Raw genomic sequence first — 27,502 nt, forward strand, 5'->3', positions numbered from 1 at the left:
AGGAACATCGTTTCTGGGTAAAGGAGGTTCTGTCCCGTCTCCGTGTCAATCATCTCTACTGCAAATTAGAGAAATGCGTCTTTGAAGTCAAGTCCATTCCGTTTCTAGGGTACATTGTGTCCGGTTCCGGACTAGAGATGGATCCTGAGAAACTACAAGCAATCCAGAATTGGCCGGTACCCTTAACCCTCAAAGGGGTCCAGAGGTTCTTAGGGTTCGCCAATTATTACCGAAAGTTTATACAAGACTTTTCCACCATTGTGGCGCCTATTACTGCTTTCACCAAGAAGGGTGCTAACCCGTCCAAGTGGTCTGAAGAAGCCATGCAAGCTTTTCATCTTTTAAAACAGAGGTTCATCTCTGCACCTGTCCTGAAACAGCCTGACATCGACTCTCCTTTCATCTTAGAGGTGGATGCCTCCTCCGTTGGAGTAGGAGCGGTGTTATCTCAGAGGGCTAAAGATGGTCATTTACATCCTTGCAGTTTCTTCTCACGGAAGTTCTCCCCAGCGGAGCGCAACTATGCCATTGGCGACCAGGAGTTGCTAGCCATCAAGCTCGCTCTAGAGGAGTGGAGATATCTGTTGGAGGGAGCTTCTCATTCAATCACCATCCTTACAGACCACAAGAACCTTCTATATCTAAAAGGCGCACAATGTCTCAACCCTCGTCAGGCCAGATGGGCACTTTTCTTTTCCAGGTTCGACTTTAAACTCCAGTTCTGTCCGGGCTCTCAGAATCGCAAGGCCGATGCCCTTTCCCGCTCATGGGAGCAAGAAAATGAGTCAGAGTCTTCAGACAAGCATCCTATTATAAATCCGTTGGCATTCTCCACGGTAGGGATGGACTCTACGCCCCCATCAGGGAAAAGTTTTGTGAAGCCGACACTAAGGAAGAAGCTCATGCATTGGGCCCATGCTTCCCGTTTTGCCGGACATACAGGTATCCAAAAAACCCTGGAGTTTATCTCTAGGTCCTATTGGTGGCCAACTCTGAAAAAGGACGTTTTGGAGTTTATTGCATCTTGCCCAAAGTGTGCTCAACATAAAGTATCCCGCCAGTCGCCTGCGGGGCAACTGGTTCCACTATCTGTTCCCCGTCGACCATGGACCCATTTGTCGATGGATTTTATTACAGATTTGCCCATGTGCAACAAGTTCAATACCATCTGGGTGGTAGTTGACCGGTTCACCAAGATGGCACACTTCATTCCTCTCACCGGTCTTCCGTCAGCTTCCAAGTTGGCTCAAGTATTCATACAAGAGATCTTCCGACTCCACGGTCTTCCAGAAGAAATTATCTCAGATCGAGGAGTTCAATTCACAGCCAAATTCTGGCGAAGTTTATGTCAAGTCCTCCAAGTCAAGTTAAAGTTTTCCACGGCTTACCATCCTCAGACCAATGGTCAAACTGAGAGGGTGAATCAGGACTTGGAGGCCTTCCTCCGCATCTATGTGTCCTCCTCTCAAGATGACTGGGTTCAATTACTTCCCTGGGCCGAGTTCTGTCATAACAACCAGTATCATTCTTCATCTTCCTCAACACCATTCTTCACCAACTTTGGATTCCACCCTAAAGTCCCTGAGTTCCAACCGCTTCCAGCAACTTCTGTTCCCGCAGTGGATATCACCTTGCATCAGTTTGCCAATATCTGGAAGAGCGTACGATCAGCTCTGCTCAAAGCATCGTTCAGGTACAAGAAGTTTGCGGATAAGAAGCGTCGAGCAGTTCCTGCTCTCAAGGTGGGTGATCGGGTATGGTTATCCACGAAGAACTTGAGGTTAAGAGTTCCCAGTATGAAGTTTGCACCTCGCTACATCGGTCCTTTTAAAATTGATCAAGTCATCAATCCTGTTGCTTACAGACTCCAGTTACCTCCCTTCTTAAAAATACCCAGGACATTCCATGTTTCCCTGTTGAAACCGCTAATCTTGAATCGGTTTCATTCCTCACTTCCACCAACTCCGAAAGTCCAAACTCAACGAGGCGTTGAGTATGAAGTGGCCAAGATCCTGGACTCACGTCACCGTTACGGTCAACTTCAGTATCTCATTGACTGGAAGGGCTATGGTCCTGAAGAACGCTCTTGGACCAATGCCTCTGACGTCCATGCTCCTGCCTTGGTCCGAAATTTCCACGCAAAGTTTCCTTTAAAGCCTAAGAAGTGTCCTGGGGCCACTCCTAAAGGGGGGGGTGCTGTCACGATCCGGGTATCTGGTCGCCATTACTTACCCTTCAGATGCCTCCTAAGGCGGGCTCAGCGTTCCAGGACCGGATTCCGCTGTTCCTGAGTTTCCACATGCAGAGTGGTCTTTTCATCAGCCGCGGCCTCCGCTGTGCCCGCGTGGTTAAATGTGCATCTATCAGCCTGGCGTCTCCTGTCTCCGGTGGCCGGCGCCGCCATTACTGTTTCCCAGACCACATGGATTACAAACCAAACTTCCCTCCAAGTGTCTGCATGGGCGCAGCCATCTTGGATTCTGTCATCTGATCATTTCCACCAATCTGCTGTCTGTGTTGTTGATTTGCATAATTGCCTAGCCAACCCCTTCCTTGCTGCAGGTATAAGTAAGCTGTACCTGAGCAAGGAAGACGTCAGTGCTTTGGTTGTCAAACCTAGTTCCTGTTTGTCTCTCTTCTATGATTGTCTTCCAGGTTCCAGCTCCTGTCTCAAGACTTCCACCATAGAGACCCGCACCAGCATTCCACCTGCGGTGTAGCCTGACTCTCCAATCCATTGTGGATTCATCTGTTTCCAGCTACAACACTACCTGCTTCCAGCCTCAGCTTCCAGCCTCAGCTTCCAGCAGAGTACAGCTTCCCTTAAAGGGCCGGTGTCCTTTCTACACTTTACCACTCTCCACCGGAATTATTATTTCTCCGCTCTCAAGTTCTACATTTCAGTTCACATTTCATCGCTCCCAAAGTTCATTTATTATTTAACTGGTTCCAGCCAGTATCCACTCCGTGCTAACAACAGTCTGGTTCCAGCCAGTATCCACAGCAGCTGTTTTACCTTCAGCAACCCAGCTCTTCCTGGAACACCAGCTGGTACAATCCTGGGTTATCTCCATTGCTACAGCCGGGCCTGGTAAGGACTTTCCATCTAGAAGATCATAAGAACTATCTCACACTACCAGTGCCCTGTGGCTCCTGCCATGCTGTAGTACTCAGGAACTGTATTTATTCTTTGCTGACTTTTACGTTTTCTTTTATTGCTGCTGTGATGCGGAGTTGTCATAATAAACATCATTGACTTTTATCTAAGTTGTCGTGGTCACGCCTTCGGGCAGTTATTATTCATGTTACTTACATGTCCAGGGGTCTGATACAACCTCCCAGGTTCCGGTACATCTCAGCCCCTACAACTGAGGCTGCCTCCCGTCAGCTCAGGCCCTCAGTTGTGACACTACCTCTGGGTCGCCTATAACAGCTCCCTTGCTGTCCCGGCTCTCCTCTCTAGTGGCAGCTCCGTCCCCCACAGGCGGCTCACGCTGCCCCTATCCAGGGCCGGATTAACAATGGGGCGGATGGAGCTGCAGCTCCAGGCCCACACTTCAAATAGGCCCACAGCATCTCTGGTGCTTTATACTGCTGTAGACAGGAAAAAAAAATTTTTCCTTCTACTGCAGCATTCTATCGCGCTGCCCGCCCCCTCCCGTCCTACCTATCATCCGTCGCCAAGTTTAGTTAAAGGAAAGGAACATACATAAACTTTTACTTCAATGGCGGCGCAGTGAAAGGCTTTCCTAGCCCTCACTGCGCCGCGTTCTTACAGAGCCCCGGCGCCTCCTTCACGCCGCCGACGTCACGACGCGTGACGTCACAAAGGCCCCGCCGCCGCACCCAGTCTCCAGTCCAGCTGCGTAGCGCACAGGCAGAGCGCTCGCACTGTGACTGGACAAGACTGACACTAGACTGCCTGACTGAAATCCCCGGGCCGTGAGGAAGCCCTGGCTGGCTGGCTGGCCTGGCTGCAGTGTGCCGCATTTGTGTCTGTCAGTCTGACACCGTCGATTCTCAGTAGAGAGGACACGGTGAGATGGCAGACGTTTCATGGGCAGCCTGAAGTTAATTATACTGCAAAAATACAACGTATTGTATATGTATATGTATATGTTTATATATGTATATATGTGTATATATATATATATATATATATATTATATATATATATATGTATGTATATATATAGATATATATATATATATAGATATATAGTTATATAGTATCTATATGGTCATACTGTATTAAATAAATATATATATATATATATATATATAGCACAGTATGACCATATAGATACTAATTATATATATATATATATATATATATATATATATATACAAAACTGGTAAGGTCGGCACTCACTTATGTCGGCAACTGCCTTGGTGCCATCCTAAAATCCAATGGATATAAATACCGTTCTAATAGAGAGGGGTATGCATCCATCCACTCCTCCTATGAATAGAACAGGCGGCACTCCAAGGTCTTAGTAAAAAAGATATAGTGTATTCAAAAAATCAATAATGTGAGTGGCACATTACGCCAACGTTTCAGCGCCGCGCAGGGCGCTTTTGTCAAGACTGTGTGCAAAAAGCTGTTTTGTTTGCAGTTTTTTGCACACAGCCTTGACAAGCGCCCTGCGCGGCGCTGAAACGTTGGCGTAATGTGCCACTCACATTATTGATTTTTTGAATACACTATATCTTTTTTACTAAGACCTTGGAGTGCCGCCTGTTCTATTCATAGGAGGAGTGGATGGATGCATACCCCTCTATTAGAACGGTATATATATATATATATATATATATATATATATATATATATATATTACTGCGACTCTGCACTCAATTACTCTATGGTGAATGCCCGGGTGCCCGCCTAACCTTGCAGTATTTGTATAGAGGATAATTGGCGGCACTCACACGGGATTTTACATTAATAACGAATAAACAGCAGCCTGTCTCTATTCGTTGTTAATGTAAAGTCCCGTGTGAGTGCCGCCCATTATCCTCTCTCTCTATCCACAACTGCTGCACTCAAGGGCTAAAGTCCACAGTACACTAGGCAGTTTTATGCTATCTTTTCAAAGCGAAAGGGATACAGAGTAAAACAGACAATGCATACTCTGTATCCCTGACGAAAAAGTAAATTGCTTTGAAACGTTGGAATAACACTGCCAGTGTAATGCGGACTTTATTTAGCCCTTGAGTGCAACTGTTGTGGAGTCTATATTGGATTGCGGAGGCGGTCTTATGTGTGCATCGGGGCAAGGACAGACAGTATTGGAGTGCCGGTTAGTAAAAGACGCATATATATATATATATATATACACACAGTAAAAACCACAGCACTCACCGCACCAGAAGCGGGGCACAGCTATGCACTTACCACTCACAGGGTGGGGTGCATGTAACACTGCACTCTCCACCACAGAAGCTGGGTACACAGCTGTACTTACCACTCACAGGGCGGGGTGCATGAAGCCCATGACCACATCGCTCTAATAAATACAAACAGAGAACCCAGCACTCACCAAAGTAAACTCACTTATCCTCAACAATTCAATAAATAAATGATGGGGGTTTAGTTGGTGGATTGGCCAATGCACGGAAGCCTGTATACCGATTCAAGGTACCCCACCTTCATACAGGTCCTACACTATCACAGAGTCTTAAAACCTGACTACCACACTGCTGCATCATCTGCCTGCTAGATGTAATGTGTACCTGCCACAGACTTTATGGCTTTTAAAGGCACACTAGTCACCTATTGCACTGGCTCAAAGATGATTGCTAAAAAACAGCTGAGACAGGTTCAGGATAATAAAGTCCACACAGGGGTGCATGAGAAAGCTAGTGGCCACGGTTAATAAGAGCTAACCATAGATTAACCCCTTCATATACACACAGTAAAAACCACAGCACTCACCGCACCAGAAGCGGGGCACAGCTATGCACTTACCACTCACAGGGTGGGGTGCATGTAACACTGCACTCTCCACCACAGAAGCGGGGTACACAGCTGTACTTACCACTCACAGGGCGGGGTGCATGTAGCCCATGACCACATCGCTCTAATAAATACAAACAAAGAACCCAGCACTCACCAAAGTAAACTCACTTATCCTCAACAATTCAATAAATAAATGATGGGGGTTTAGTTGGTGGATTGGCCAATGCACGGAAGTTTTTGCTCTAGTAGGTTCCAACTTGAAATGCCTAAGTAGTTACTATATACGAAGACTGACTATTTCCGCTCAGTGTTCGTGTCATAGTATCGGCTTCTCCCTTCTAAAATGTAAGTTGTATAACGAAAAGGTGTGGCTACATATTCAACTTTGTTAATGAATACATAAATATATATATATATATAGCAGCAATATATGAAAGCAGCACTCTGAGACTACATATAACAGCAGGAAGTGGTTTAATGTTTTCAACAGGGCACGTAACCCCATCATCAGGGTGAGCGCAACAGAGTTTGCTGCGCTATATAAGAATCTGTTAATAAATAAATAATAAATAAAATAAATAAATATTGTCTATTTGTGCATAATATATGTGGATATAATGCCGCACACACCACCGATGTTCATGTAGGTGGTTAACTCTTTGCTACTGTGCATGCACGGAAATCTGTGTTATACAGAGTGTGTGCACAAAAGGCACAGCTGTAATTGAGATGCGCAGTATCAGAGATGTCTTGGAAAAGTGATGGACATTTCTGCACAGTGATTGGGAGGTGGCTATTAATGCGCATTCAAATGGTGTGTCTCATGGGTGTATTATGAGAGTGGCTGGCATATTGCAAAAAATGTTTGCATACACAGGGCCTAATTTAGAGTTGAACGCAGCAACAAATTTGTTAGCAGTTCGGCAAAACCATGTGCTTGTTGGGCAGATGTAACATATGCAGACAGAGTTAGATTTGGGTGGGGGGGGTGTTCAAACTGAAATCTAAAATTGCAGTGTAAAAATAAAGCAGCCAGTATTTACCCTGCACATAAACAATATAACCCACCCAAATCTAACTCTCTCTGCACATGTTACATCTGCCCCGCCTGCAGTGCACATGGTTTTGCCCAACTGCTAACAAATTTGCTGCTGTGATCAACTCTGAATTACCCCCACAGATTCTTCAACATTCACACAGGAGGCCATACTCAGACAGAAAGTCTGCCATTGCATAGAGCTGGTTCAATTTCCGCGGTACAACCGATTGTGTCTACGGACTGTGTCTATAGATGCTGGCAGCGGGCGTCTCAGTCCTTGCACGTTTGGACAAACACAAGGGAAGGGCTTTGTAGCAGCATGTGCATAAAGTTGCAGATGCGCAACTGCCAAAAAACGCAGCTGTGACCGCCTCTGAAACAGTCCCTATGTGTGGTCTCCTATTCTGTTTGTTATATTGTGGATATATAGATTTATATAAATAACAAAAGGGAATTTACACACATTTTGAGTTAAATTACATTATGTGGCATATTGTTGGAGTGTGTTAACATTTGTTTTACAATTTACATAAATTTATTTTTGTGAATTTTTCTATTTTATCTGTAGGTCTTTATTACAGTATGTAGTTCTTTATTACAGTATGTATGTCTTTATTATGTATGTATGTCTAAAAAAATTTTTGGAGATATATTTGGTCACTTAAATACTTGGGATAGAGTTCAATACTATATACTTTTTTGTTGTATGTGTAATAATAAATATTAATAAACTCCTATATAGTACTAACACTAATGTACTGTATATTCCCTCAGCCATCAAAGCTTTTTTGTCTATCCTACTAAACACCACAAAAGTCTTTGTCAAGCAGCAGTAAGTAGTTGTCACATTATATATATATATATATATATATATATTACTGTTATATATGTATGTGTGTTTATGTATATATTTATTTATACAGTCATTGGGTGGAATTCAAATGTAATTCATGCTGGCAGCCAGCAGATGGCGCCCAATGGAGATATTCAATTGTAGCTCTGTTCACGCAGGATCTGCTGCCGGGGGTGGCAAGATAAAATGTGTGAAAAGTGACCCATTTGGGTACCCAAATGTCACTTTTTGGATTGCATCCATTAGTTTAGTTGCCTTAGGCAGCTAAACCAGACACTAATGGGCGTGATCAGCGCGATAGGAGGCATCAATTGAATATCACTCCTGCAATCTCCCATCATTTTAGATGGGAGAGCAGGGCAATAACAATTGAATTCCCCCCATTGTTTGAAATTCTAAGTAATTTCAATGACTGCAGGGCGATTCTCCGTGATGCACAGGGGAGCTACACAAATTCAAACAAAATACTTCTCACAAATACCAAGATTTTAGTGGGTCTTAAGTTATAGGGTAAGGCATTGCTATTAAGCAATTAAGTTTTCATATAACAACAATTTCTTAACAAACCAGTTTAAAAGGAAAAAAAATTCAAAAGACTCTGATGCATAGGACTTTATGTTCACTTTCTGAAGATTCACCCTGAAGAGAAATAGGTCTTCCGTATGTAGAGCCTAGTTTATTTGCAGATTAAGCAGAGGGTCTGCTTCTGAGTCGGGTGCAAAGTAGTAGTTGCGGGTAGTCGTGGAAGCCTATCTTATGCTAATGTGAGTTTCCATTTGGGTAATGCAAAAATCTGTATGCCCGCACGTGGGAAGCCGCTACCCCCTATTTTTTTGTTTAGAGCCAAAAGTGTCACCAATTGTATCTGCACTTTCACCAGTCCCATGCTAGGTGCAAAAGATACATTTAAACAGGCTTCACCTTCTCCATACGCACGACTCAGAATAGCGCGGACCTCTAGCTATACTCCCACAAGACAGAACAATTCCATGCGATCTCTTTGTCGCTGCCTAAATCTGGCCTGTCAGACTCCGAATATTAGAGAGATAAGCAAAAAGTGATTTCTGCGCATGCACTGTATGCAATGGGGGGGAATTAAAATGTTTGAAAAGTCGGTTGGGTGTCTGTATTTTCCTGTCTATTAGATAGGAAAAAACAGACACCCAACTGACTTTTCAAACATTTGAATTCCCCACTAAAAGTTGCTATTTTCATCTGTGCAAAGAGATCCGCCCAACTCAGAATCAGCTCAAAAATGTTTTATACAGTTAAATCTGAGTGTAAAATAAGCTAGAGAAACACCTATACAGTATTTTACGAGTAACGCTTTACTTGTCGTTCAGGTTAACATGAAAAAACAACAGAGTGGCTGGGATAAACTAAAAGCTAAGAAAGAGGAAAAGAAAAACCTAGAGAAAGCATTGGCTAAGACCAAAAAAATTACAGACTTTTGTTCTATAAAAAGTGCAGCCAGTTCCTCTGTAGTCAGTCCAAGTGCATCCACTGCCAGAGACTTTGCAGTTGGTGCAAGTGAAGCTGGTGCAAGTGAAGCCGGTCCTAGTGCATCCGCTGATCATGCAGATACATTAGATGTACAAAATATAACCAGTGAATCAGTTGAAGGTGACACAGAAATTGTGGTTGAACAAACAAAAATAACATTTTCAAATGATGTAGGAGAGTGGAAAGTTTCAGAAACCTTGCGTGAATTCTTCTGTCAGAAGGGGGTTGCTGATTGCCACTTCCTAAACAGTGATTTTACCAATACCAAAAAAATATTCCCTGGTGAACATTTTGCACGACATTGTACAAAGTCATTGTTCTATCGTGAACAAATTAATGGTGAGAAAGTTCAGCGTGACTGGCTTTGCTACTCGCCAAAAACACTCAAACTATTTTGTGCTCACTGCAAATTATTTTCTTCAGATGCCACCTTACTGTTGGCAACTGATGGTTATTCTGACTGGAGACATGCAGCCAGAGATCTGAGCCGCCATGAAAGTAGTGCAACTCATGCAGATTCTCTTGAGAAACTTATTAGAAGAAAATTGACAGGTGAACGTATAGACAAATCTCTGGTGATTCAATACGAGTCTGAGAAAAAGTATTGGCATCAAATTCTGCGCAGAATTTTAAGCGCTATCAAACTCCTTTCATCGAGAGGTCTTGCCTTTCGTGGAAATGATGAAATCATTGGCTCAGTGCACAATGGTAATTATTTAGGGTGTCTAGAATTTTTGGCAGAGTATGATCCCTTCCTAGCTGAACACATTCAGATGCATGCTAACAAAGGGCGATGACATGTATCATACCTGTCCTCAACGATTTGTGATGAATTTATTGAGGTGATTGGACAACAAGTATTGCGGCAGATCATAACTGAGATAAAAACATCTAAGTACTATTCTGTAAGTGTGGACTCAACACCCGATATTTCACACACTGATCAGCTGACACTTATATTTCGTTATGTGCTTCCAAATGGACCCATTGAGCGTTTCACCAAATTTATTCCAGTACGTGGACATACTGGAGAACACTTGGCAAACACCCTTCTTCTTTTTCTTGAGGAAAATGGGATTTCCATTCAAGATTGCCGGGGCCAATCATATGATAATGCATCAAATATGAGTGGAAAATAAGAATTTACTTACCGATAATTCTATTTCTCGGAGTCCGTAGTGGATGCTGGGGTTCCTGAAAGGACCATGGGGAATAGCGGCTCCGCAGGAGACAGGGCACAAAAAGTAAAGCTTTAGGATCAGGTGGTGTGCACTGGCTCCTCCCCCTATGACCCTCCTCCAAGCCTCAGTTAGGATACTGTGCCCGGACGAGCGTACACAATAAGGAAGGATTTTGAATCCCGGGTAAGACTCATACCAGCCACACCAATCACACTGTACAACCTGTGATCTGAACCCAGTTAACAGTATGATAACAGCGGAGCCTCTGAAAAGATGGCTCACAACAATAATAACCCGATTTTTGTAACTATGTACAAGTATTGCAGATAATCCGCACTTGGGATGGGCGCCCAGCATCCACTACGGACTCCGAGAAATAGAATTATCGGTAAGTAAATTCTTATTTTCTCTATCGTCCTAGTGGATGCTTGGGTTCCTGAAAGGACCATGGGGATAATACCAAAGCTCCCAAACGGGCGGGAGAGTGCGGATGACTCTGCAGCACCGAATGAGAGAACTCCAGGTCCTCTTTAGCCAGGGTATCAAATTTGTAGGATTTTACCAACGTGTTTGCCCCTGACTAAATAGCCGCTCGGCAAAGTTGTAAAGCCGAGACCCCTCGGGCAGCCGCCCAAGATAAGCCCACCTTCCTTGTGGAATGGGCATTTACATATTTTGGCTGTGGCAGGCCTGCCACAGAATGTGCAAGCTGAATTGTATTACACATCCAACTAGCAATAGTCTGCTTAGACGCAAGAGCACCCAGTTTGTTGGGTGCATACAGGATAACAGCAAGTCAGTTTTCCTGACTCCAGCCGTCCTGGAACCTATATTTACAGGGCCCTGACAACATCTAGCAACCTGGAGTCCTCCAAGTCCCTAGTAGGCGCAAGGCACCAAAATAAGCTGGTTCAGGTGAAACACTGACACCACCTTAGGGAGAGAACTGGGGACGAGTCCGCAGCTCTGCCCTGTCCAAATGGACAACCAGATATGGGCTTTTTTGAGAAAAAAAAACACCAATTTGACACTCGCCTGGTCCAGGCCAGGGCCAAGAGCATGGTCACTTTTCATGTGAGATGCTTCAAATCCACAGATTTGACTGGTTTTAAACCAATGTGATTTGAGGAATCCCAGAACTACGTTGAGATCCCACAGTGCCACTGGAGGCACAAAAGGGGGTTGTATATGCAATACTCCCTTGACAAACTTCTGGACTTCAGGAACTGAAGCCACTTCTTTCTGGAAGAAAATCGACAGGGCCGAAATTTGAACCTTAATGGACCCCAATTTGAGGCCCATAGACACTCCTGTTTGCAGGAAATGCAGGAATCGACCGAGTTGAAATTTCTTCGTGGGGCCTTTCTGGCCTCACACCACGCAACATATTTTTTTGCCACATGTGGTGATAATGTTGTGCGGTCACCTCCTTTCTGGCTTTGACCAGGGTAGGAATGACCTCTTCCGGAATGCCTTTTTCCCTTAGGATCCGGCGTTCCACCGCCATGCCGTCAAACGCAGCTGCGGTAAGTCTTGGAACAGACATGGTACTTGCTGAAACAAGTCCCTTCTTAGCGGCAGAGGCCATAAGTCCTCTGTGAGCATCTCTTGAAGTTCCGGGTACCAAGTCCTTCTTGGCCAATCCGGAGCCATGAGTATAGTTCTTACTCCTCTACGTCTTATAAGTCTCAGTACCTTAGGTATGAGAAGCAGAGGATGGAACACATACACCGACTGGTACATCCATGGTGTTACCAGAACGTCCACAGCTATTGCCTGAGGGTCTCTTAACCTGGCGCAATACCTGTCCCGTTTTTTGTTCAGACGGGACGCCATCATGTCCACCTTTGGTATTTCCCAACGGTTTACAATCATGTGGAAAACTTCCCGATGAAGTTTCCACTCTGCCGGGTGGAGGTCGTGCCTGCTGAGGAAGTCTGCTTCCCAGTTTCCATTCCCGGAATGAAACACTGCTGACAGTGCTATCACATGATTTTCCGCCCAGCGAAAAGTCCTTGCAGTTTTTGCCATTGCCCTCCTGCTTCTTGTGCCGCCCTGTCTATTTACGTGGGCGACTGCCGTGATGTTTTTCCCACTGGATCAATACCGGCTGACCTTGAAGCAGAGGTCTTGCTAAGCTTAGAGTATTATAAATTTACCCTTAGCTCCAGTATATTTATGTGGAGAAAAGTCTCCAGACTTGATCACACTCCCTGGAAATTTTTTCCTTGTGTGACTGCTCCCCAGCCTCTCGGGCTGGCCTCCGTGGTCACCAGCATCCAATCCTGAATGCCGAATCTGCGGCCCTCTAGAAGATGAGCACTCTGTAACCACCACAGGAGAGACACCCTTGTCCTTGGATATAGGGTTATCCGCTGATGCATCTGAAGATGCGATCCGGACCATTTGTCCAGCAGATCCCACTGAAAAATTCTTGCGTGAAATCTGCCGAATGGAATTGCTTCGTAGGAAGTCACCATCTTTACCAGGACCCTTGTGCAATGATGCACTGATTTTAGGAGGTTCCTGACTAGCTCGGATAACTCCCTGGCTTTCTCTTCCGGGAGAAACACCTTTTTCTGGACTGTGTCCAGAATCATCCCTAGGCACAGCAGACTTGTCGTCGGGATCAGCTGCGATTTTGGAATATTTAGAATCCACCCGTGCTGTTGTAGCAGTATCCGAGATAGTGCTACTCCGACCTCCAACTGTTCCCTGGACTTTGCCCTTATCAGGAGATCGTCCAAGTAAGGGATAATTAAGACGCCTTTTCTTCGAAGAAGAATCATCATTTCGGCCATTACCTTGGTAAAGACCCGGGGTGCCGTGGACAATCCAAACGGCAGCGTCTGAAACTGATAGTGACAGTTCTGTACCACGAACCTGAGGTACCCTTAGTGAGAAGGGCAAATTTTGGACATGGAGGTAAGCATCCCTGATGTCTCGGGACACTATATAGTCCCCTTCTTCCTGGTTCGTTATCACTGCTCTGAGTGACTCCATCTTGATTTGAACCTTTGTAAGTGTTCAAATTTTTTTAGATTTAGAATAGGTCTCACCTAGCCTTCTGGCTTCAGTACCACAATATAATGTGGAATAATACCCCTTTTCTTGTTGTAGGAGGGGTAATTTGATTATCACCTGCTGGGAATACAGCTTGTGAATTGTGTCAGGTTCGGTCTGGTTTGTGTCCCCGGAGGGGGCGCTAGTGGGTCAGTGGAGGTAGGATGGAAGAAGTGAGGATACTGGATTGGATTCCTGCGCATGTGCACAATGTTGTTTATTAAGCAGAAAGATAAAACAATATGGCAGCAGGAATACTTGGAGAAATAAATAATAAATGCAATGGGTATGATGCAGCGTGGAAGCTGAGAGTCTATGGCAAAACAGTGAGAGTCTATGGCAATACAGTGAGAGTCTATGGCAATACAGTGAGAGTCTATGGCAATATGCTGGTATGGGAACCAGAGATGATAAACACGTGGAGCCAGCAGAGGTGATGATAATGGTAGCAAACCTGGTAGCAGATGAAGAAGACTTGATGCAGGGTTCACAGTGCTATTGGAAAGCACAGGCAGCTTGCAAGCTGATTCACAGGTGAGGTGATGAGCTGCACCTGGAGATGGAGTCTCTACAGCTGAGGCTGAAGCACACTGTGTTGGAGATTGGTGTGAAGCCTGTAAATGAATGCAGGAATTGCTGATGCTTGTAGTTCCACGGAGCTGTAGTAGGATAACCAGGAACACGGAGTAACAAGCAGGTAACCAGGAACACGGGGATCTGGAGACTGGAACACAGGAACTTACACACTGAATGCAGCAGGAGAGCTGGAGTGGTTGCTGGAACTTGTAGTTCCACAGGAACACAGGAACTTGCACACTGAATGTCGCAGGAGAGCTGGAGGGGTTGCTGGAACTTGTAGTTCCACAGGAACACAGGAACAACTGGAACAGCTGGGAACAGGAACGGAACTTGAACAGCTGGGACCTGTTGTTCCACAGGTCTAATACACAAGGAAATCTCTGTAGACAGAGGATTGCAAACAGGAGCCGCCTGTTCACGGGATGTGACGTGTTGTCCAAGGCAATGTGAGAGAGCCACAAACTGGAAGTTATACCTCCTGCCCAGCAGTGATTGGACACAAACTGCAGGCAGAGATACTAGCTGGATTAGGTGTCCAGATCAGCTGTGAGTTAGCTGAAGCATTCCAGGCTGCAGAGGACTGAAAACCAGAACTGGAACAGAACTGAACTGCTGGGACCTGTAGTTCCACAGCAGTGATGCGATGGAAAATGCAGATTCCTGACAGTACCCCCCTCTTTTATGGGTGGGCACCGAACACCCACGCTGGAACTTGGAGGAACCTTGAAAAAGAACTTAGGAAAACACAAAAGCAGAGGTCCTCAAAAGTCTTCCCAACTTTCATCTTCAGAAGACAGATTTTCCTCGTCAGAACAAGTAGACCATTCAGGGTCATTTGAGACAGAATTTACTTCCTGGGAAAAGGCATAGCTAGGAAGGATAGAACCTCCCATAATGTAACTTGAGTCTTCATCAACAAACTCACTTTCAGAGTCAGGGTCCAGGTCTAGTGTGGTCATGGGAGCCTTTTGTTTAGGAACAACAGAATCTGAGACAATCTGTGGACCAGTGAATTTGAAGCTATATGAGACACCAGGACTAGGGTTTACGGCAGCATAGCCAACACTTACATCAACAGATGGTAGACTTTGAGCTGGTTTTTGAGCTCTCCAATTCTTGTAATTCTTGAAATCTCTGATACGTTGATTCAACAGAACCTGTTCGTGTTTGGAAGGAGTTGAGTCGAAAAACTGAGAACTGGAAGACTGATCAGAAGACTGAGCAGATGTTGAATCTGGGGAGTCAATACTTTCAGAAGTGTTGCTGTAGGATGGAGGCACGGAAGTATATGCAACTTTCAAATCTAAAGTCTGAGAACGTTGTCTTGACTTTGCAGCTTGGAAATTTTTAATAGCTTGGTCTAATGTATCCTGATCTTGCACAGACAGAGATGTTGGAGAGGATTTAGCAGTAGACAAACTGTTGACAAATTGGCCGGAATGCCCAGATGACTTTGACTGCATAAACTTTGGAGCAAACTCCTGTTTTACGGCTTCGCAGAAAGCGGGAAGATCACTCAGTAGCGGATCTTTAGATTCAATGAGAGGATTCGCCCAGTCCAATGCTTTACCTTTGAAGAACAGGAGGAAGTATCTGATTGCATTGGCTGGAGAAATAGTCACTGAAGGTTCAGACTCAGTAAAAGCGAGGTATTGGCTCGCCACTGCACGAAACTGAGCATAGTCACCATCAAAGTAGACTGGAGCTTTTGTATCTGGTGGACACTTGGAAGGCTGAATGTCAGTTGAAGTCTCGGAAGACAATGTAGGACACTTGAGAGTTGAGGACTGAAATAAGCATTCAGAAGCAGGAGTAGAATCAACTTGAAATGCTCGAGGGTGGAGAGAGGACGTCATCTCCTGGATTGACTGACGGGAATTCTCTGCTGAGGTTGACAGAACGCTAGAAGCTTCATCTTGGGGTGAGATGCGTAAAGCCTCCATCTGGGTTGAGGCAACTGCAATATCTGCAAGAACTGTAGACTCTGGACATAGCGACAGGAGTTGCTTACTTGAAACACTGGAGAGAACCACACCGGGTTCAGAGGAACTGGAATCGGCAGGAACCGACAAAGGTAGCTCAGCATTGGAAACAGAGCTACTCAGGCTGGCTGGAACCAGAGGAGGCTGATCTGGACAGACGGATGGGACCGGATTGGGTCCAGATAAGCTTGAACCGGCTGGAACCGGATTTGATATGAAGAGACTGGAATCGGCTGGAACCGAAGGAGTCCTCGGAATGACGGATAGGACCGGATTTGATCCGAGGATGCGGGAATCGGCTGGAACCGAAGGAGGTAGCTCAGCATTGGAAACAGAGCTACTCAGGCTGGCTGGAACCAGAGGAGGCTGATCTGGACAGACGGATGGGACCGGATTGGGTCCAGATAAGCTTGAACCGGCTGGAACCGGATTTGATATGAAGAGACTGGAATCGGCTGGAACCGAAGGAGTCCTCGGAGTGACGGATAGGACCGGATTTGATCCGAGGATGCTGGAATCGGTTGGAACCGAATGAGGTAGCTCAGCATTGGAAACAGAGCTACTCGGGCTGGCTGGAACCAGTGGAGACATTGGACCGACGGCTGGAACCGGGCTAGGTCCATTGACACTTGACTCTGTATAGACAGAATCCGGATGTTCTGATGATTCTTCTTGGAGTGGTACTGAGCTGGTAGCACTCTCTGAAGTTGGCAAACAAAAGTTCATGTCTGTATCTGTGGCTTTAAGAATTCCTCCTGGGATCTTGGCCCTGGATTCCTCACTTGAGGCTGAAACTCCAAAGACCCCTCCTGGGGTTAATAGATCAGACACACTTCTTTGAGCTGCATGCCCGGATGCCACTTCTGGAACCTGAACATCAGATGCCCCACCTGGGGCTGTAGACACAGATGCCCCTTCTCGGGCTGTAGGCACGGATGCCCCTTCTCGGGCTGTAGGCACGGATGCCCCTTCTCGGGCTGTAGGCACGGATGCCCCTTCTCGGGCTGTAGGCACAGATGCCCCTTCTCGGGCTGTAGGCACAGATGCCCCTTCTCGGGCTGTAGGCACAGAAACTACTTTAGTTATGGGTAACATAGATAGTCTCTGTTGATTTCTGAACTTGGGATTGGGTCTATTTGTCACAGGACCCCAATCGTAGACTTTTTGGACACTCCTGTCCGGGGTAAAGGAACTTGAAACTGTAGAGGATACGTTGGAAGGTTTGCAGGTGAAAACACTGTGATGCTGGGACCTGTCACCAACTTTTGAATTGCGGAAGGAACAGTCCTTAATAAGATGACTAGAACTCCCACAGTAAAAGCAGAGGTGAAGCTGCCTGCGATGGCGGCGTTCAGCTTCCGTGAGTTTGGAGCGCGGGTAGCTCTGGAATCTGCCCTCTCTCTGCATAGGAGGAGAGACTTGAGTTTGTAGGAAGCTTGACACGGAGGTCGCACTAGTCTCAATACATTGAGCAGGACTCTTCACTGTATTTAAAGCACCACCTAGGATTTCTGGTATGATTGGAATGATTCTTGATAGCAGACTTTGAAGTTGTTCCAATAAATAACAAAGAGTGTTTATAAGTTCAGGTTTTACAGCAGAAGACAGAGGAGTCCTGAAATTTGCAAAGGAGGAAGTCGCCCTCTCAGTAGAATCAGTTGTGAAGGGTGTACCATAGGGCTGACTTGAGCGAGGTCCACCTACAGGAACGAATTGTGCAGAGGAAGTTGGAATAACTGGAACAGGAGTGACTTGAACTGGAACAGGAAGATCAGCAGAACTTGGAAGGGATTGCTGCAAGGTATCCAAACGGGTAGACATTCCCTGCAGAAACAGGATCACTTGTTGTTGTGCTGCCTCATAGCCATCCAAACGGGAGACCAGATTTTGTAAGGCCCCTGACCCCACATTCTGACCACCATCCGAGTCCATGTGCCTTGGACAAACTGTCAGGTTCGGTCTGGTTTGTGTCCCCGGAGGGGGCGCTAGTGGGTCAGTGGAGGTAGGATGGAAGAAGTGAGGATACTGGATTGGATTCCTGCGCATGTGCACAATGTTGTTTATTAAGCAGAAAGATAAAACAATATGGCAGCAGGAATACTTGGAGAAATAAATAATAAATGCAATGGGTATGATGCAGCGTGGAAGCTGAGAGTCTATGGCAAAACAGTGAGAGTCTATGGCAATACAGTGAGAGTCTATGGCAATACAGTGAGAGTCTATGGCAATATGCTGGTATGGGAACCAGAGATGATAAACACGTGGAGCCAGCAGAGGTGATGATAATGGTAGCAAACCTGGTAGCAGATGAAGAAGACTTGATGCAGGGTTCACAGTGCTATTGGAAAGCACAGGCAGCTTGCAAGCTGATTCACAGGTGAGGTGATGAGCTGCACCTGGAGATGGAGTCTCTACAGCTGAGGCTGAAGCACACTGTGTTGGAGATTGGTGTGAAGCCTGTAAATGAATGCAGGAATTGCTGATGCTTGTAGTTCCACGGAGCTGTAGTAGGATAACCAGGAACACGGAGTAACAAGCAGGTAACCAGGAACACGGGGATCTGGAGACTGGAACACAGGAACTTACACACTGAATGCAGCAGGAGAGCTGGAGTGGTTGCTGGAACTTGTAGTTCCACAGGAACACAGGAACTTGCACACTGAATGTCGCAGGAGAGCTGGAGGGGTTGCTGGAACTTGTAGTTCCACAGGAACACAGGAACAACTGGAACAGCTGGGAACAGGAACGGAACTTGAACAGCTGGGACCTGTTGTTCCACAGGTCTAATACACAAGGAAATCTCTGTAGACAGAGGATTGCAAACAGGAGCCGCCTGTTCACGGGATGTGACGTGTTGTCCAAGGCAATGTGAGAGAGCCACAAACTGGAAGTTATACCTCCTGCCCAGCAGTGATTGGACACAAACTGCAGGCAGAGATACTAGCTGGATTAGGTGTCCAGATCAGCTGTGAGTTAGCTGAAGCATTCCAGGCTGCAGAGGACTGAAAACCAGAACTGGAACAGAACTGAACTGCTGGGACCTGTAGTTCCACAGCAGTGATGCGATGGAAAATGCAGATTCCTGACAAATTGTTTCCCATACTGCCTCCTTGTCGGAGGGAGACCTTGGTAAACCAGACTTCAGGAGCCTGCGAAGGGGAAACGTCTCGACATTCCAATCTGTACCCCTGGGATACTACATGTAGGATCCAGGGGTCCTGTACGGTCCCAGCGTCATGCTGAGAGCTTGGCAGAAGCGGTGGAACGCTTCTGTTCCTGGGAATGGGCTGCCTGCTGCAGTCTTCTTCCCTTTCCTCTATCCCTGGGCAGATATGACTCTTATAGGGACGAAAGGACTGAGGCTGAAAAGACGGTGTCTTTTTCTGCAGAGATGTGACTTAGGGTAAAAACGGTGGATTTTCCAGCAGTTGCCGTGGCCACCAGGTCCGATGGACCGACCCCAAATAACTCCTCTTCCTTTATACGGCAATACACCTTTGTGCCGTTTGGAATCTGCATCACCTGACCACTGTCGTGTCCATAAACATCTTCTGGCAGATATGGACATCGCACTTACTCTTGATGCCAGAGTGCAAATATCCCTCTGTGCATCTCGCATATATAGAAAATGCATCCTTTAAATGCTCTATAGTCAATAAAATACTGTCCCTGTCAAGGGTATCAATATTTTTAGTCAGGGAATCCGACCAAGCCACCCCAGCTCTGCACATCCAGGCTGAGGCGATCGCTGGTCGCAGTATAACACCAGTATGTGTGTATATACTTTTTATGATATTTTCCAGCCTCCTGTCAGCTGGCTCCTTGAGGACGGCCCTATCTATAGACGGTACCGCCACTTGTTTTGATAAGCGTGTGAGCGCCTTATCCACCCTAAGGGGTGTTTCCCAACGCGCCCTAACTTCTGGCGGGAAAGGGTATACCGCCCATAATTTTCTATCGGGGGGAACCCACGCATCATCACACACTTCATTTAATTTATCTGATTCAGGAAAAACTACGGTAGTTTTTTCACATCCCACATAATACCCTCTTTTGTGGTACTTGTAGTATCAGAAATATGTAACACCTCCTTCATTGCCCTTAACGTGTGGCCCTAATAAGGAATACGTTTGTTTATTCACCGTCGACACTGGATTCAGTGTCCGTGTCTGTGTCTGTGTCGACCGACTAAAGTAAACGGGCGTTTTAAAACCCCTGACGGTGTTTCTGAGACGTCTGGACCGGTACTAATTGTTTGTCGGCCGTCTCATGTCGTCAACCGACCTTGCAGCGTGTTGACATTATCACGTAATTCCCTAAATAAGCCATCCATTCCGGTGTCGACTCCCTAGAGAGTGACATCACCATTACAGGCAATTGCTCCGCCTCCTCACCAACATCGTCCTCATACATGTCGACACACACGTACCGACACACAGCACACACACAGGGAATGCTCTGATAGAGGACAGGACCCACTAGCCCTTTGGAGAGACAGAGGGAGAGTTTGCCAGCACACACCAAAAAACGCTATAATTATATAGGGACAACCTTATATAAGTGTTTTCCCTTATAGCATCTTTTATATATTTCTAACGCCAAATTAGTGCCCCCCCTCTCTGTTGTAACCCTGTTTCTGTAGTGCAGTGCAGGGGAGAGCCTGGGAGCCTTCCCTCCAGCCTTTCTGTGAGGGAAAATGGCGCTGTGTGCTGAGGAGATAGGCCCCGCCCCTTTTTCGGCGGGCTCGTCTCCCGCTCTTTAATGGATTCTGGCAGGGGTTAAATATCTCCATATAGCCCCCGGAGGCTATATGTGAGGTATTTTTAGCCAAAAAGGTTTTCATTTGCCTCCCAGGGCGCCCCCCTCCCAGCGCCCTGCACCCTCAGTGACTGCCGTGTGAAGTGTGCTGAGAGGAAATGGCGCACAGCTGCAGTGCTGTGCGCTACCTTAAGAAGACTGAGGAGTCTTCTGCCGCCGATTCTGGACCTCTTCTCGTTTCAGCATCTGCAAGGGGGCCGGCGGCGAGGCTCCGGTGACCATCCAGGCTGTACCTGTGATCGTCCCTCTGGAGCTAATGTCCAGTAGCCAAAGAAGCCAATCCATCCTGCACGCAGGTGAGTTCACTTCTTCTCCCCTAAGTCCCTCGTTGCAGTGATCCTGTTGCCAGCAGGACTCACTGTAAAATAAAAAACCTAAGCTAAACTTTTCTAAGCAGCTCTTTAGGAGAGCCACCTAGATTGCACCCTTCTCGGCCGGGCACAAAAATCTAACTGAGGCTTGGAGGAGGGTCATAGGGGGAGGAGCCAGTGCACACCACCTGATCCTAAAGCTTTACTTTTTGTGCCCTGTCTCCTGCGGAGCCGCTATTCCCCATGGTCCTTTCAGGAACCCCAGCATCCACTAGGACGATAGAGAAAATACAATGGTATGCAGGCCATGATTTGTCAGAAGAACGTGCTAGCTGAATATATTCCATGCTATGGGCATTCTCTGAACCTTATTGGGCAAAGTGCTGTAAAATGTTGCTCTGAGGCAGTTTTGTTTTTTGACTTTGTTCAGAAGTTGTATGTGTTTTTTTCTACATCAACACATCGTTGGAATCTTCTGACAGATGTCTTCAAACCCCTTGGATTACCTACACTGAAAAGCCTTTCAAATACACGTTGGTCTGCTCACCATGATGCACTAAATTCCTTGAAAAAAGGATATCCGGCTATTAAAGATCTTCTACACAATATGGCAAATGATACATCAGAAAGGGAAGAAACAGCTTGGAAGCAAAGGGACTTTGTACTATAATGGGTCAATTAGAAAATGGGATAATGGTGCAACTCTGGTCCACAATACTGAGCCGGTTTAACAAAACAAGTCATTTTCTTCAAGATTCAAGATTGGATCTGAACAGAGCCACAGACATTTTGGAAGCCTTAAAAATGTTTGTAGAAAGCCTCCGTTCTCAGTTTCCAGAATTAGAGAACCAAAGTAAAATACTTTACTCCTGCGATGATTACAAACAAACAAGACAAATTAAAAGAAATAAGAAGTGGGACTTTGGTGGTGCTGAAGATGCCGCTGCTGGACTTTCACCATCAGACAAATTTAAAGTGAACACTTTTCTTCCCATAATTGATCAGCTAGTGTCATCACTAAATAGAAGAAAAGAAGCATACAGTGTCATTCGAGACAGATTTGGATTTCTTTCAGAACTGTGCTCTCTACCATCAGATGACCTACGCGCTAAGGCCAGTGCATTAGTAGGAATATACCCAGGAGATCTTGGTCGAGAGTATGCAGATGAAGTAGTACACTTTGCTGCTTTGTTTCGTATCTATATTTTATCTGGTACAAACACAGATACACATGAGAGCCAAGAAATCAAAATGTATAAATTTCTAATTACAGAGGCATTGGTTGGTAACTTCCCAAATGTTGGCATTTCACTACGCATGTACCTTTGTCTGATGGTCACCAACTGCAGTGGTGAGCGCAGCTTTTCTGCACTGAAGCGGGTAAAAAATGCACTGAGGTCCTCCATGGCACAACAGCGCTTAAATGCACTCTCTCTTTTGTGCATTGAAAATGAACTATTAAGAGAAATGGACATGGAAACTGTAATAGAAGAATTTTCCAGTCGTAAAGCAAGAAAAGTTAACGTTTAGCAATACTTGTTCATTATCGTCAGTTTGTAGTCTGGTTGTTGTGTACCTTATTGCTTTATGGAATCATATTTATGAATATTAATATTTAATATAACATATATGGTTATTAATATATGGATATATTTAAATTAATATGCGTTATCATATATATCTGCAAATATATTATGTCAGGCTTACAAATTAATTGGCTGATAAATATATGCAGTCCTTATATATATATGACTTATGAAATTATAAAGTTAAGATTCCTTAAAGAGAGTTCAAGCTTGAATATTACCGCTCTTTTTATATGATTCTTTATTTACAGGCAGATCAAATCGTACAGAATAAGATATACACAGTAGTGATATATATACTAATTATAATTATATTAAGCTATGCTATGTTTCCTTCGTTACATAACATAAAACAACATGACATAAGTTTCACAAACAGTTTCAATTATTATCATATTTATACTTGCAAGTTAAAGATTGCCATCCCAAGAATCATTCCTTCTGCATGTTCTCCATGACTTCTCCTCCTGACTGACTTCCTTCCTTCTCCTTCTTCTTCTCCCTCTCCCTCTTCCTTCTAACTCCTAACTACAAGTCTGGTCCTTTTATCTCATATTTTACCAATTCAAACTATCATATTCTCATAGTTTCCAATGGAATAGGTAATTATAGGTTTGTCAGATTCCAAGGTGTAATAAAACAAACATTGAACTGGGCTGTCGTGTCCTGTTCACGGAGGCATGGTGTCATAAAAGTGTGGTGTCCACACTGCCTTAAGCAAGTATAGTATTGTAAAATCTGGAATGTCTTTTCATCCAAAGTTCTGTTGTATTGACAAGTTTTCCTGGGGTCGGTTACACAATGTTTTATCAATGGATGTGATCTCTTTTCATAGTAGTTAATTTATACTCCCTAGCTTTTAACCTTCACTGGACAATAGACAAACCAGTAGATTCTGATCTACTGTAAGCACACCTGTGAATTCCAATGACCAACAGAGCTCTGTCACATACCTATTATCATTTATGGCCTAATACCTTTTCTCTACAATGACTCTTGATCTTACTGTAACCTCTCTGGCCTTATTTATGACTAGAGCAGAATAAACCTGTTCCCTACACTATTTTTTACCATCTTGCTGTAAAACACAAATATACAGTATATCTATATAAACACATACACAAACCTAATCTCTTAAATCAGCTAAACATTACCTCATACATTCAAACTTATTTCATATCTATTCCTTACTATATATATCCAGTATACTGTCCACTATGGTAACATCGCCTATTTATAATGAATTATATTTTGATTCAGACAATATCCATTGCCCTAATATTATACTAAGTGCAGACAATTACCTATAAGGCAACAGTCGCCCCCTTGTGGCCATGAGAAATTCTTTTGATTGGCCACACATTAAACTAGCGTAATTGCTTCCAAATACATTTCAAAATATTTCTTCAAACATAACTTTCGTTGTAACCATAATATATACCATAAGTGTAATAATAATAACCATTATGATTTTAAAAATCTCTAAAAATTCTTAGCTTACCTAACCTTATTCTACTTTTTAACTAAAGCAGACAAAACTGAGGTTTTTATTCAGTATTCATGAGGAAAACTAATTTCTACAGACATTTGGAATACCATAGCCCAATTGTAGACCTTTTTTCTGTATCTGGATCAGTACGTTTGGACATTTTTGCTGTTCTTGTATGTAGCAATTTACTGGGATAAGACTGTCATCTGCGTGGTTTGCTTGCAATTGGAGATGCCTTGCGTTTGCATTATGGCCTTGCGTTTGCAACATTTGCACCATTACTAGAAGTAGAATTCTTCGTAGCAGCTGCTCCTTTGCTTGCCATTTCGCTGTTTGAGGCAGAGGGCTGTGTACGTCGAGTGCTGTGTCTTGAACATTCAGTACTTGTGACGACCCTCAGTAATAGTAATAGTCTTTATACAGTCTTTAGCAGTTCTGTTTCCTTTGCGTTTATCCAATGCCGCAGTTGTGACCAGTGTCCATATTGCTTTTGCACAAACAGGTTGTGATTTTGAATAGAACAGGCATATATGAAACAGTCTTTTTTTTTTTTTTCTTTCTTTCTTTCTTTCCTTGCTTGTTAATAGTAGGTCTTAATTGTCTTCGGGCAATAGTACCACAAATGGCTGTGAGTAGTACACCTACTCTGTTCTGTATTTCCTCACTGAATAAATTACCATGCAGTCTTAAATCTCCTTATTCTACCTTGTACCTATTTATACATCTCAATCTTACATAAACTTATACCAGTTTAACCCATATAAAGGCGTTTTCTATCCTACCTATATTTTGACTAATAATTATTTAAAATGCTTTTGATGTGTATATAGTAACATCCTATCAATACAATAAATGAATATAATTTTGCTTCAAACAGATATTAAATATCATTTAGGAATGGCTTTAAATATATCTAATTCCATCCAATATTATTTTATATGCAGCCATGTGCATATACAGTGACCCTGTTATGCTACAAATAATTATCTTAGACTTGTGACAGTCTTTATTAAGAGAATTATTCATCCCACTTAATAATCTCGGCCCAATTTGTTATAACGTGGTATACCATCCTGTATTAGATATTTAATTACTTTTGAAGCTTTTACGAAGGAAGCATAGGTAGTATCTATTGTGTAATATATAAAAAAAACATAAAATATTTACAAGGTATATATGCAATGATATAAAATATATCTCAGACAAATGTTTACATATATGTGATTAAGGTATATGAAGGGATGAGACAGTTCTGTATAATCACAGTGATTAGATGTGCTGTACACTGTTGTGGGAGTGTACATGTAGTTTGAAAGACAAGTAATGATTACTTGTGATGAAAGGGTTAATGAAAACCTTCCCCTTTCTTGTGAAACTGGAAAACTCCTTGAGGATTTGTCCATATATCAGTCTTTAGGGATGCTATGTAGATTTTGCTGGATAGCAGCGATGAAAGGGTTAATGAAGACCTTTTCCCTTGTAAATTGGAGTCTTTTTGGAGTCTTGCACCATTCTGTATACAGGTTGCCAGGATTACTATGAATCAAACAAAAATACATACAATGACTATCACAGATATTTATACAGTGATTTAACATAGCTTGCTATGCATTCTGTCCTATCTGCTGCATGTTATCAGGTACAGAATTTACAAATGTGTCTTTTAACGATTGAATAACAAACAAACAATTGTTTCTGGCCTGTGCCAATCTTTCCTGTCACATTGTGTGTCAATGACAGCACAATTGTCGCTGCAGATATGATGCAGGTTTAATTTGGAAACTGTGGCTGTTTGAACATCAAAGCAAACAATGGCTTCATTGGATCTAACAAGTAAAGGAATGATACTACCGTATTCACTTGTGACCATACTCCCTTGTGATGCAGCCTGGTCCCAGACTGTCTTTAACCATAGCGTTTGCTGCTTGGTGTGGCTCCTTAGTTTGGAAGAATCTTGGAGCTTCTGAAAAAACCTACTTTTGTGGGGAGAGAAACTTGTTAAACTTTGCCAAATATGTATTGCAGGTCCCAGGGCTTTCTGTCTTTCCACACCTGTAATAAAATGGTTATGGCACCAGGGCATAAAAACATTTTCATCCTGGTGATCCTTTTTGTCATTGTTAATTGGTGTGTGGTTTGCAGAATGACACTCTGCATGTGGTCTCTCTGAGAGCATGCAAACATTTGCACCATCACTAGAAGTCTCTGAGTGCTCTGTGGGGGTTACATAAGTTTGGGAACTTTGTTTGTAAACATGCATTCCTGAATTAATTTCATGGATTTTCCCTTTAAACATGTTTCCAGGTGAATACATTTCAAGGTTTGCAACTCTGGTTGCCATGGGAGTTTTCACCATGGGGAACTTCCCCACCCCTGTGTGCACTGTACTGCTGCTATCAGTGTTTAAATCTGCTGACAATTCACCTTTGCCTAAGGGCATAACAAATTCTTCATTTACATTGGGAACTCTGAGAGTGTATTCAGCAGAATACTCATAATCTGAGTTACAATGATCTTCCCCCTTACTAGACACAGTATAGGGGACATCTCCTATTGCTGCTACCTCCTTTACATTAATGTGCTGTCTGATGATAGACACATCCGGCACATTGCTACTTTCTTCCTTTACCACAGAGGCTGTTCTGCTGGTGGTCTGTGTGACCATAGCAGACTCCATGCGCTGCACATTGATGCAGTCCTGCAACATGTAACTTTCCTTAATTTTAGGATCTTGACTGATTAAGTCATTTCTGACTCCTGTAGACTCTGTGTACAGAGTTTCACATACCTCAACACTATTCCTGTTTGGTGTTTCTATCTCAGCTTGCTTGCTGGATGTTATCTCTTCATCAGAGATCTTGACAATTTGATTACAAACTGTCAGGCTTTTCGCTTCTGCCCCAAACTTTTTCTGTTTATTTTTCTGTTTAAGGGACTTAAATAACGAATGCATTTTTGCATTAATGGTCAGGCACGCCTTACGAAGACGTGAACCTGATTCTTCTTTACATTTCTGTTTGGCTTCTAGAGCCGCAGTTCTGCGCATTTTTCTAAATGCTACAGAAAACTTTTGCATTTTTAACATTTCAATGCTAAATTTATATATTCTTTGTTTTTAGTACTGAAGGTATCCTCTCCTT

At 44.0% G+C, this 27,502-nt stretch overlaps 1 long non-coding RNA gene across 2 annotated transcripts in view; it reads left to right on the forward strand.

The window, feature by feature from the left end:
* The first annotated feature begins 5,108 nt into the window (after positions 1 to 5,108).
* The window catches only part of LOC134885480 (uncharacterized), a 48,916-nt gene continuing 26,522 nt past the window's right edge, over positions 5,109 to 27,502 (forward strand). The window contains exons 1-2 of one of the 2 annotated variants that reach the window (XR_010169643.1): positions 5,109 to 5,299; positions 7,772 to 7,829. This is a non-coding gene — a long non-coding RNA (uncharacterized LOC134885480). The remainder of the gene's footprint in view (positions 5,300 to 7,771; positions 7,830 to 27,502) is intronic. The other variant, XR_010169694.1, reaches the window with a different exon arrangement.

This window comes from Pseudophryne corroboree, chromosome 1 (genome assembly GCF_028390025.1).
Source record: "Pseudophryne corroboree isolate aPseCor3 chromosome 1, aPseCor3.hap2, whole genome shotgun sequence".
In the NCBI taxonomy this organism is placed as follows: Eukaryota; Metazoa; Chordata; class Amphibia; order Anura; family Myobatrachidae; genus Pseudophryne; species Pseudophryne corroboree.